The sequence below is a fragment of the Physeter macrocephalus genome, chromosome 1, assembly GCF_002837175.3.
Source record: "Physeter macrocephalus isolate SW-GA chromosome 1, ASM283717v5, whole genome shotgun sequence".
In the NCBI taxonomy this organism is placed as follows: Eukaryota; Metazoa; Chordata; class Mammalia; order Artiodactyla; family Physeteridae; genus Physeter; species Physeter macrocephalus.
In genome coordinates, this window is record NC_041214.2 from 75,680,807 (window position 1) to 75,693,435 (window position 12,629).

The 12,629-nt window shown below is 40.5% G+C and overlaps 1 long non-coding RNA gene across 8 annotated transcripts in view; it reads right to left on the reverse strand.

Moving 5' to 3' along the window:
• Window positions 1-499: 499 nt before the first annotated feature.
• LOC112065040 (uncharacterized) overlaps window positions 500-12,629 on the reverse strand; it is a 34,251-nt gene continuing 22,121 nt past the window's right edge. For 6 of the 8 annotated variants that reach the window (XR_008617005.1, XR_003680388.2, XR_002891800.3 and 3 more), the window contains one exon: window positions 500-2,369. This is a non-coding gene — a long non-coding RNA (uncharacterized lncRNA). Of the gene's footprint in view, window positions 2,370-4,596; window positions 4,779-12,629 lie in introns of all 8 variants that reach the window. The other 2 variants (XR_008617001.1, XR_008617004.1) reach the window with 2 other exon arrangements.

A 12,629-nucleotide genomic window follows, 5' to 3' on the forward strand; every position in this document is an offset into this window, starting at 1 on the left:
AAATTTACCCAGATGACTTGAGATATAAAAGTAAGTGCCTTGGAGACTTTTCATCAGAACTCAAGCTTCACAGGACAGAGTTTTCCACCAAAAATGGAGTTCTAATTAATGAAGCAAAGGATAAGGTTGATTCCTGTATTAACTAATAGGTAACTTACACATCACTATTTTTAAAAGCTTCTTGAAATTAATGAGAGAGTAAACGTTCCCCTATCAGACCAGCATTCCTGAGGCCAGTAACTCAGTGACTTTTTTTTTTTTTTTTTTTGCTGCTGCTGCCAGAGAACGGTGGATAATATTTATAAAGCTTTAAGGAGTTCATTAGTCAAGTGAATGTGATAATGTAATTCTCAGAAAATGCTGGATCTTTTTTGCAAAGTAAAGAATTGCTCCTCCTGTAATAGCGAATTCAACACCTATAAACATTTTAAAAATAAAACATTAGACAAATGTAAGGTACCATTTTTATTATTTTCACAGTCTCAGTCGACACATTTCTTGACAAAGTGAGCTTCATTATACCTGTTTTTTTCTTCTTTAAAAAAGGGCTTTTGGGCTTCCCTGGTGGCGCAGTGGTTGGGAGTCCGCCTGCCGATGCAGGGGACACGGGTTCGTGCCCCGGTCCGGGAGGATCCCACATGCCACGGAGCGGCTGGGCCCGTGAACCATGGCCGCTGAGCCTGCGCGTCCGGAGCCTGTGCTCCGCAACGGGAGAGGCCACAACAGTGAGAGGCCCGCGTACCGCAAAAAAAAAAAAAAAAAAAAGAAAGGGCTTTTAAAAATTTCACTTTAAAGAACCAAATTAGAGCGTAAAAAAACAAAATCTATGTAAACTGGATAAGGTATACTTCTATATAAAATATTTTACAAAAATGTTATACGGGCTTCCTTTGTGGCGCAGTTGTTAAGAATCCGCCTGCCAATGCAGGAAACATGGGTTCAAGCCCTGGTCCGGGAAGACCCCACATGCCGCGGAGCAATTAAGCCCATGCACCACAACTACTGAGCCCGTGCTCTAGAGCCCGTGAGCCACAACTACTGAAGCCCATGCGCCTAGAGCCCGTGCTCCGCAACAAGAGAAGCCACCGCAGTGAGAAGCTCACTGCAACGAAGAGTAGCCCTCACTCGCCACAACTAGAGAAAGCCCGCGTGCAGCACTGAAGACCCAACGCAGCCAAAAATAAAAATAAAATAAATACATTTATTTTTTAAATGTTATAAAGTTCACTTTAACATAGTCTCAGAGTCACACTTCTAATTTTCACTTGATTTAAAATCAACCAATGGCAAATGCAAACCCCTGTCAGGCATTTTGTAGAACATTATACATTTAACACACTAATATATAACTTAGTGTATAGTATGGTACAATGGTTAAACTGAGTTGATGCTAGAGATTACTGGTCCAAATCTAGGCTCCACCACGCACTAGCTATTCACTTAGTCAAGCTATTCAAACTTCTGTGCCTTACCTATAAAATGGAAATAATGAGTATCCAGCTCATCAGGCTGTTCCAAGTTAATACGAGGAAAGCACAGGCATGTAGTAATTGGTCAATGAATGTTAGGTACCATTGTTATTAGTACAAATATTAAAGGAGGAAGAAAATATATCACATTTCAGAAAAACTGACTGATGCTGAGTTAAAATACAGTATCCTAAGTAACCAATTGTAAAACTGTTAATATCTATCTGTTAAATGATGTTCCCACAAACAATAAATGCCTATACTGGCATAAAAAGTTAACATTTTATTTCAGAGACACACATTTCTTGTTTGTTCTTGCAAACACTGAGGCAAGCAGTACCTTTTGCATGTATGTCACTGTGTAGGTGTTGTAAGGGGTGCATGTGTATCAGAGAGTCTCAGAGTCCCATGTGATTCCACGGTAACGTTTTTCCACTCTGATGATTGAGATCATACTCAGTAATTGTTCGAGACAATCACATTTGATAACACACAGTGAATTTTCTGAAGTTTCATTATTATAAGAAGCAAATATGTCATAGACATCATATGCAATACTTTTTAACAAAAGAATAAGTAACAGTTATCCATAAATAATTGGTGGGATGGATTACATACCATGATAGTTTACAGTGGTGCCTCATTCTATTGTTAAAATATAAATAGTAGCTAGCATTTACTAAGTACTAAATATGTGTCAGGCGTAGTTCTAAGTGATTTACATGTATTTTTTTCATTCTATCCCTGCAACAACCCTGTGAAGTAGATATTATTATCCTCATTTTATGGAGAGTCTGAGAGGTTAAGTAATTTGTTCAACATCACACAGAAGTTGTGAAGGCAGGATTCAAAACCGTAGAGTCCAATTTCTGAGCCTCTGTTATTCACCACCTCATCATGCTGAAAAGAGATAAATTATCGATCAACTCTTCACTTTCAAAAAGGGTTTCCTAAAAGAATTTTATCAACATATCTTAATACTTTAAAAATATGACATAATTTATAAAATTGTGCATCACACATCTCAGGAGCACATCATTTGCATAAACTGGTTTTTATTAGTGAACTAATAAGTTCACTCTGGGAAAACAGCATATTATTCTCCTTTTAAAATGATTTTCACCTTCAAGTTATCTAGTTAAATGCCTTAAAATCAATCTGTACATGGATCTTTATTTAATATACCTGAAATACAAACTTAAGATACACAAACCTAAAAATATGATTATCTATTTGGAAATATATATATATAAAACATAGTTTCCTGTGCTAGAGAATCCTGCAGGGCACAAATAAATTGCAAAAAGACTATGATTAGTACCTTCAAAGAAAAAGATAAAATGTTTAATCCATGAATCAAAAACAGAATGATAATATTTATATTATCATACATGATGCATATGTAGAACAGGAGGAATGTTTAATGATATTACAGGGAAAATGGTTTGGGAATCTGTGTTCCCCTTAGACAGCTAGTAAAGAATGTCTCTTTCTAAAGTATGAAGTTTGAAATGCCCCCATGAATCAAAGTAGGAGAAGAAATGCCACAAAGGAACACAGATCAGACCTAAACCTGAGCTACAAGTTCTTCCCAGTTCCAGGAGGCAGGCACTGGAAATTTATATCAGAATCATATATTTATCTTTAGTGTAGTTTATAGTAAAGCGTATAGAGTTTTCATTCTAAAGTAGATTATTTTTTTGGCTGCGCTGGGTCTTCGTTGCTGGGTGCGGGCTTTCTTTAGTGGCTGCGAGCGGGGGCTACTCTTCATTGCAGCGTGCAAGCTTCTCATTGCGGTGGCTTCTCTTGTTGTGGAGCACTGGCTCTAGATGTGCGGGCTCAGTAGTTGTGGGACGCGGACTCTAGAGCGCAGGCTCAGTAGTTGTGGTGCACATGCTTAGTTGCCCTGCGGCATGTGGGGTCTTCCCGGGCCAGGGACTGAACCCATGTCCCCTGCATTAGCAGGCGTATTCTTAACCACGGGGTCACCAGGGAAGTCCCCAAAGTAGATTTTAATCAAACATAAATGCCTTTATTGTCTTCACAAAAATCCCAAGATAAAAACGTCTTTGAGGGACTGGTATAGACCTGTGTCAGGATAATTTTTTTTAATTCTAATTTACCGAGTCTTCCTGTTTTTTCTCTGCTTTCAGTCTCAAGCAAGAAGGAAGGTCCTTTGTAATTTCTCACCTTAGGAATTTTTACAGAACTGAAAGCATGTACATATGAAATCAGAGGCTCTTCTGATCTTTCGAAAAACCTAAGTCCATAAATGACATAATCATGGGTGTCCAAGAGGGGAAGAGGAGAGAGGAAAGCATTTTTAAAATCAGAAAAGAGAGAGAGCCGAGATTCTGGGAGACAGGGGACAGAAGTCAGTGGATTCTGTGGAGCACCAGGGACCAGCTGCATCACTTAACAGCAGAGCCACAGGATGAGGCAGGGCCTCCGAGAGAAAGGCCTATAGTGCTCCTAAGGACAGACCCTGGACACAGGGTCCCCAAGCTCTCCCAGGATTCTCCTTCCCCAGGCATGGTCCAGAAGCAGCTAAGCCCTCAGACCATGATGATGAGACACAGGCCTGGCAGCAGAAGCCAGGGTGGGCCATCGGTCAGTGACCAGAGTGGTCCGTATCTCCCCAGAATCTCAGCACAGTTCTGTGGCAAGAGCCAGTCAAGACAATGAGTGAATTGTCTGCCTGTTCTGCAGGATGGGGGCTCAGAGTCAGATTTTAGTTGATTTAGGGAAAATAAAGAAATGTGATATTTCCTGCACAGCTGTTTGTGAACCAAAATTCATTCCCACAACAGATAGGTATCTGGAATGAATGACTACCACCACCTGACTCTCCCAATTTTGGTGTCCATAGGGGATAAATTCAGATAATCATCTCCTCTTATATAATGATGTCTTAACAAGTTTACATGAGTAAGTGGGGTGGAGAGGTTTTAAATAATTACTTATTGGGAGCAGTTATCATCCCATTTCTGGCAGGTTATGGAATGTTGTCTAGTGAATTAAGCTTCAAAGTATGGAAAAATATGTAACAAACAAAAAATTGGTAAATTGGAACAGTTTATTAATTTTGATAGTTACAATCGTACAATCTAGTCAAGAGAAAAAATACCTCTGAAAGAAACTCATGAAGGAAGCAACACAATCACCTGCTGGGTTGGGTGCCAAATCAGCTGAAACTTCATTTCACTGAACAGGCTGAAAACTAAACAATCACTTCATGTTTGTGGAATATTTTACCACTGTTTACTAGCTTCCAAAATGTATGTCAATATCAAATAAAGGTCAAGGAACCTGGAAAAGAATTGAGGACAGCTGGAATCAGGCATCAAGAAAGTGGTTCTTATTTACAAAACAGAAACAGACTCACAGACTTAGAGAATGAGATTATGGTTACAAGAGGGGAAGGGGTTGGGGGGAGAGGGATAGATTGGTAGTTTGGGATTGACATGTACACACTGCTATATATACATTTTTTATTTTTATTTATTTATTTTGGCTGCGTGGGTCTTTGTTGCAGTGTGCGGGCTTCTCTAGTTGTGGCCTGCAGGCTCCAGAGTGCAGGCACACGGGCTTATTTGCCCAATGGCATGTGGGATCTTAGTTCCCCGACCAGGGATCGAACCCACGTCCCCTGCATTGGAAGGCGGATTCTTAACCACGGGACCACCAGGGTAGTCCCCCACACTGCTATATTTAAAATAGGTAACCAACAAGGACCTACTACATAGCACAGGAAACTCTGTTCAATATTCTGTAATAACCTTAATGGGAAAAGAATTTGAAAAAGAATTGATACATATATATGTATAACTTTGCTGTACACCTGAAACTAACACAACATTGTTAATCAACTATACTCCAATATAAAATAAAAATTAAAATATATATATAATTTTTTTTAATAAGAGAAATATTGTATATATGGTAGGAAGGCCACATTTTCTTGAGAGATAAGTTTCTAAATCCTAAAATTCCTATGAGCTTCCAGCCTCCAACATGAGAACAAAATGCTCTAGATAGTATTTTCCGGGTAGCTTCAAGGCAGCCTCACCCCCTGTAAACTGGGGTCCAGAATAAGACATATGAAGTACAGTTGCCCTAGTTGATCTTCACACCTATAGCCAGAATCAGAAGTATCCAGGGACCCCACAGACAAGTGAGTTAATGCTTTATGCCACTAAGTTGTTTTTTTTTAAATAACTTTTGCTTTTTTATTTTTTATTTATTTTTAAAATTTATTTATTTATTTATTATTTTTGGCTGCGTTGGGTCTTTGTTGCTGCGCACGGGCTTTCTCTAGTTGCGTTGAGCCGGGGCTACTCTTCGTTGCGGCGCGTGGGCTTCTCATTGAGGTGGCTTCTCTTGTTGCGGAGCACAGGCTCTAGGCATGCAGGCTTCAGTAGTTGTGGCACACGGGCTCTAGAGCGCAAGCTCAGTAGTTGTGGCGCAGGGGCTTAATTGCTCCGCGGCATGTGGGATCTTCCCAAAACAGGGCACGAACCCGTGTCCCCTGCATTGGCAGGCGGATTCTTAACCACTGAGCCACCAGGGAAGCCCCTATGCCACTAAATTTATGAGTGATTTGTTATGTAGCACTATTGTAGCAATAGCTGTATTCAATTAATATAGAAGTTGAAGCTTAAAGTCTGAATGTAGGGTTTTATTATAAGACAACATAGAGAGGTCATCAGATTTGAAGTCACAGAAGCTTTTGGCTGAACAGCAAAATGTAGCAAAAGTGTGAACAGGCAAGAAATGGAGATGTTGTGAGGAAAGTAGATTGGAGTTGAGATTTGCTGTACATACATTAAATTATTTAAACCTCACTGCCAATGGAAGAAAGGTCCTTTCAGTCTACCATAAGGTATACAAGATGAATTCATGGAAAATTTCTCCAAGTGTAGTTGGAAACATCTGTACCAAATCCTTGACAGAATTCTGGACATTTCTTCTCAGAGATTATCCTGAGCACAGAGAGCAATTAGGAAAAACACACAATACTAACAAAATCACCATTGCCATTTCTATCCATACATTTATGTGACATGCAGACAGGGAAAAGAAGGAACCTGGCTGTAGGTAGCTTCAGCTCAACCCAGGTTTCCAGTTCTGAAGAGATAATGCAGTAGCATCTTACCCATAAGACAACAAGGCGGTTCATCTTATATATGGAATGATTTAAAATGCAATGTTTTTGATTCATTATAATTAGGATAAAAATTTTACATTAATTACTAAGAAAATATGTAAAATTTTATTGGAAATTAATGCTTGCTGTATAACAGTGATTTTCAAATTTTTTCTCTTTCCCATTCTGATAAATTTTTTAAAAACACAAAAATTGTGCATCTCTCTAACTTAAAATTGATATTAAAAATGTTTCTGGGGGCTTCCCTGGTGGCGCAGTGGTTGAGAGTCCGCCTGCCGATGCAAGGGACATGGGTTCGTGCCCCAGTCCGTGAAGATCCCACATGCCGCAGAGCAGCTGGGCCCGTGAGCCATGGCCGCTGAGCCTGCGCGTCCAGAGCCTGTGCTCTCCAACGGGAGAGGCCACAACAGTGAGAGGCCCGCGTACCGCAAAAAAAAAAAAAAAAAAAAAAAAAGTTTCTTATAAGTCTAAAAAAAAAAAGTGGTCTTTATTGATTTCATTGAAACTCAAGGTTAGTGCTTCCATGTCTCTCTTTTTGTTTTGTTCTGTTTTCGTTTTCTTTTTTTTCCCCCACTTTTGTCTTCTTCTCCAGCAGCAAAAGCCAGTAGAACCATGTGGTTTGGAAGTAGTGTAAAGTGTTCAGGCAAAAAGACTTGAGTCTGAGTTTCTACTTGCACTTGGGCTGGGGCATTAACTCCTTCATCTTCATTTCTTCACAGGTAAAGGGAAATAGTGCCAACCTCACAGAGTGAGGAGGAGGGAAATGGCAGCAAAGAAACCAGCACCTGACACAGAGCAGGCACATAATCAGTGATGTTCATTATTCTTTCCCCTTTAGAAAAAGGATAGTGAGAGAAGGAGTCTCTGTCTTGCAGCAGTGCTTCTCAAGCTTTAACATTCATTTGAAGTGCCTGGAGATGTTGTTAAAATGCATACTGTCCAGGCTGGGTCTGAGATATTGCTGTTCCTCAAACCACACTTTGAGTAGTAAAGTTTTAGAGGTAAAAAGAACATGGAAATGGTCAAAGGAGAAAGCTTAATATGTAGGGAAATATACCAACATTTATAGGATGCATACTGCATGCCTAGAAATGTATACATAAATACATCTTTTTTTAATCCTCAAAATAATTGTGAGAAGTAGGTTTTATTACCATTTCACAGAGCAGGAAATTGAGGATCAGGTGCACTAGCTCAGAGATCTTTGTCACTCCAAAGTTCACATTCACCCTATACCTTGAGAGAGGACACAGGGTCTGACAGATCAGTAGAAGGAGATAAGGACAAATGAGTCTAAGTGGGAGAGAAGGACCAAGTAGGTGTGGGCATCAGTGACCTGTAGAGGGAAAAATGAAGGGTCTCAGGGGATATGGGGGTGCATTTAACTGAGAGGTAAGAGTTTAGGGACAATAAGCCCTTCGCCCTCCCTCTTTCTCCCACACTCCTTCAAAAGCCAGAATAGCTACTGTTAAAGGTCCAACCCTTCACCTTTTCTGTCAAATCGTCATTGGCAAAGCACTAGTGCAGCTGTCACCTTCCATGCAGTGAAGGCGTGGATCTCTGCCAACTTCACCTCTCCAAGTTATTTCTATGGTTACCAAGATAAGAAAGAAAATGCACAGAGAAGGTCAAAAGGAGGACAATCAGGTACTGCACTTCTGAAGGGACTTTTTCAACCACTGAGTTTAGCAGAGAGTTCATATCTAATCTAACTTTAATATTGCCTTAGCAAACAAGAGCTGGACCCAAAGGTATGAGTTCATGATTACAATGAGGTCTAACAGGTGACAGTCATATGACAAGAAAAGCACGCTGCCGTAAATGTCTTACGGTAAGGCAGCAAATATTTCAATGCTTAGGCTCCATAAACTGGACTTCATTTGAGGCAGACACCAAAACAAATAACTATTTTTAATAATAAACTCTAACCTTCATTTTGTTTCAAGATGACACACTTAACTGTTTTTAAGGCATCCTTCAGGAGGATACCAGTTTGGACTCGAATCAGTAATTTCTTCAAAAGTTTTCATGAAACCTACAATGGTTCAATGCTAACAATTCATTGAATGTGTTTTATTACTACCAACTCCCTTCCTTGAGGGAAGAGAAGAATTGCATTGTATGAGTCCCCTTCCTTGTCTTCATGGATAAGATCTAGTTAATATGATCTCCCAGGGTAATCTTGATCAAGAAATCAAAATACTACCAGGAAAGTGGTCAAGAGAAAAGCAGAACCAGCTTTATGACAAGGGAAACCAACATGTATTTAGTACTGTTTACATACGTTAACTTTATTTAATCTTCACAAACCTGTGGACTAGGTTCTGATATGACTATTTTACAGATGCTAGGACTGAGATTCAGATGAATTAATTAACTTGCTCTTGGTCATACTGTTGGCAAGTGGCACAGTCAGGATTTCTTTTTTTTGAGCCAGTGCTCTTACAGAGGATGTGAGGATTGTGGTAGAAAGTGGTAATTGCCTCCCTATATCAATTCCCCTCTTCTTCCTTAGCAGAATCCCAGTTTTTATCTGAGCACACTGGCACCTGGAATAAAAGACTATATTCCCCAACCTTTCTTACAGCCAGTTGTGGCCATGTGCCTAAATTCTAGACAATGAGATATATGTAAAGATGTTACATGATACTCTGGGAAGTTTTTTTTTTTTTATTGTAGTATAGTTGATTTACAATGTTGTGGGGTTTTGGGGTTTTTTTTTGAGATTTAATTTGATTTATTTTTGGCTGCGTTGGGTCTTCGTTGCTGCGCGCGGGCTTTCTCTAGTTGTGGCGAGTGGGGGCTACTCTTCGTTGCAGTGCACGGGCTTCTCACTGCGGTGGCTTCTCTTGTTGCAGAGCACGGGCTCTAGGCGCACAGGCTTCAGTAGTTGTGGCTCGCGGGCTCTAGAGCAGAGGCTCAGTAGTTGTGACACAAGGGCTTAGTTGCTCCACAGCATGTGGGATCTTCCCAGACCAGAGATTGAACCTGTGTCCCCTGCATTGGCAGGTGGACTCTCAACGACTGCGCCACCAGGGAAGCCCCTACAATGTTGTGTTAATTTCTGCTGTACAGCAAAGTGATTCAGTTATATGTATATATTCTTTTTAAATATTATTTTCCATTATGGTTTATCACAGGATATTGAATATAGGTCCCTGTGCTATAGAGTAGGACCTTGTTTATCCATTCTTTTTTTTTTAAATAGCTCGTATTTTGTGGGGTGATAAGGATTTAATGCACTTACTATTTGAAGTGCTTCACATAAATGAGGGTAATTATTATTTTTTTATAAATGGTATTTATTTATTTTTGGCTGCACTGGGTCTTCGTTGCAGTGTGTGGACTTCTCATTGCAGTGGCTTCTTTTGCTGTGGAGCACGGGCTCTAGGCACGCGGGCTTCAGTAGTTGTGGCTTGCGGGCTCTAGAGTGCAGGCTCAGTAGTTGGGGTGCATGGGCTTAGTTGCTCCGCGGCATGTGGGATCTTCCCAGACCGGGGCACGAACCTGTGTCCCCTGCATTGGCAGGTGGATTCTTAACCACTGTGCCACCAGGGAAGCCCTATCCATTCTATATATAATGTTTGCATTTGCTGACCCCAAACTCCCACTCCAACCCTCCCCCACTCCCCCTCCCCCTTGATGACCACAAGTTCTCTATATCTGTGAGTCTGTTCCTGTTTTGTAGACAAGTTCATTTGTGTCATATTTTAGATTCCACATATAAGTGATACCATATGGTATTTGTCTTTCTCTTTCTGACTTACTTCACTTAGTATGATAATCTCTAGTTCCATCCATGTTGCTGCAAATGACATGATTTCATTCTTTTTCTTTTCTTTTTTTTTTTTTTTTTTTTTTTTTTTTTTTTTTTGTGGTACGCGGGCCTCTCACCGCCGTGGCCTCTCCCGCCGCGGAGCACAGGCTCCAGACGCACAGGCCCAGTGGCCATGGCCCACGGGCCCAGCCGCTGTGCAGCACGAGGGATCCTCCCAGACCGGGGCACGAACCCATGCACCCCACATCGGCAGGCAGACTCCCAACCACTGCGCCACCAGGGAAGCCCTATTTCATTCTTTTTTATGGCTGAGTAGTATTCCATTGTATGTACATACCACATCTTTATCCATTCATCTGTCAATGGGTATTTAGGTTTTTTCCATGTCTTGGCTATTGTGACTAGTGCTGCTATGAACATAGGGGTGTGGGAAGTATTAATAACTATCTCTCCTGTGTGTAGTCAGCCTGCCTCATTGGCCCCCCCTTCTGAGTCCCTGGTTCTGAGTTCTCAGGCCACTCCCAATTGGACCAGACTTCAAATGTGAACTCCATCATAATTGAAATTAAAATTTTACCCTTCCCAAGTCCCAGCTCAATTCCTACCTCCTCCTCCTCTGCAGAATGATGCTTGTCTGTTCCTCTGAGCCCCCCATGATGAAAAGTGAATCCCAGATGCCACATGAGCACCAAGAGCCACTATTCCTTTCTAGCTTCACTAAAACTGACCAGGGTTCACAGCTGGTCCTTTGTGCCTGGTTGTGCCTCCCTCATGAACCTCTGTGAGATTGGAGCTCAGCTCTGAACCCCAGCAAGCTGGCCCATGGTATGCCTCACCACATCATAAACACACCTCTTGCTCTACAATTTTAGGCCCCAGAACATCCAGAGCTAGTGCTACCTGCTCTGCCCCTTCAAATCAGATCCCTTTGGCCACTGACACCTGCATGAAACAAACTGAACTTTATCACATGCCACTCCACCACCCTCAACAAGATATTAGCAAGCTGTTATGCCTTCCAGTGAGCAAAAAGCCACTGTACATCCCAGTCAGTAAATGCCTGGACAGCGAGCCACAAGTCTGCCTCTGCTCAAAATGTTTCCTCCTTTCTTAGTGTAATCGTTCAAAATGCCATTTTGTAAAGAAAGGAGGGAGTGCAAGGGGCAGAAACCCTTTGATAATAATGAAAGATACCTAACCTCTCTTAATGTAAAATATATATAAAATTAGGTCAGTTTTAAATCACAGAAGTATGCCTAAAATCTGACCATTATTTTCTACTCACTAGTCAATAGATGTGAAACTCTATTCTAATGTCAAGATTCTATTTAGATAAAGAAAGTTACTAGGAGACACAAGTTGGCAAAGGGTCTAAGTTGAGAACATTGTCTAAGTCACAGCGTGCAATGTAGTGATTAAATTTGGTTTTGATTGAGCAAATAGGCATAAAGGGGCTGCTTATAAGGTAACATTAGTCTTGTTAATGTCAAGGAAGATCAAGCTCTTAAAAATGAGTTCCCAGGGATGGCTCATAAGGAAAAATAATCTAAGGAAGGGAGAAAAGTAGGAAACCTTATTGTTAATTATTTTAAAAAATTTCAAAATCCTTAATTGCATTTGAGTGTGCAAAACCCATAGGGAAATGAATCATTCTTTCTCCATCTGTAGGTATGTAGTCAGAGGCTGACATTGTTGACCTGGAGTTTATAAGAGAAAAAGGGAAGTGAGTGCATTTTGGACATGTGTAATTTCACTCAGAATAATGTTGCTCTGAAACCCATCTTTCAGGATTCTGTAAAAGACAGAAAGAAAAATGGAATTGCCTAGGAAAACATGAGTTCCTCCCAGGTATTAAGGTAGCTTCCTTATTAACTATAGAACTAAGTATGGAAGGTCAATCAACAAGAAAAAAAAAATAGGATCAGGATTCCTTTTGTGTTGATATAATGTGGAGCTTGCCTTAAGTGAAGGTCTGAAAGGAAAATCAGTCTGTGATGACCTACCACAATATATTTTTTAACTATTAAAACTATTATTCTGCACTCCCATTTACCATTGCAACAAAAAGAATAAAATACCTAGGAATAAACCTACCTAAGGAGACAAAAAACCTGTATGCAGAAAACTATAAGACACTGATGAAAGAAATTAAAGTTGATACAAACAGATGGAGACATATACCATGTTCTTGGATTGGAAGAATCAACATTGTGAA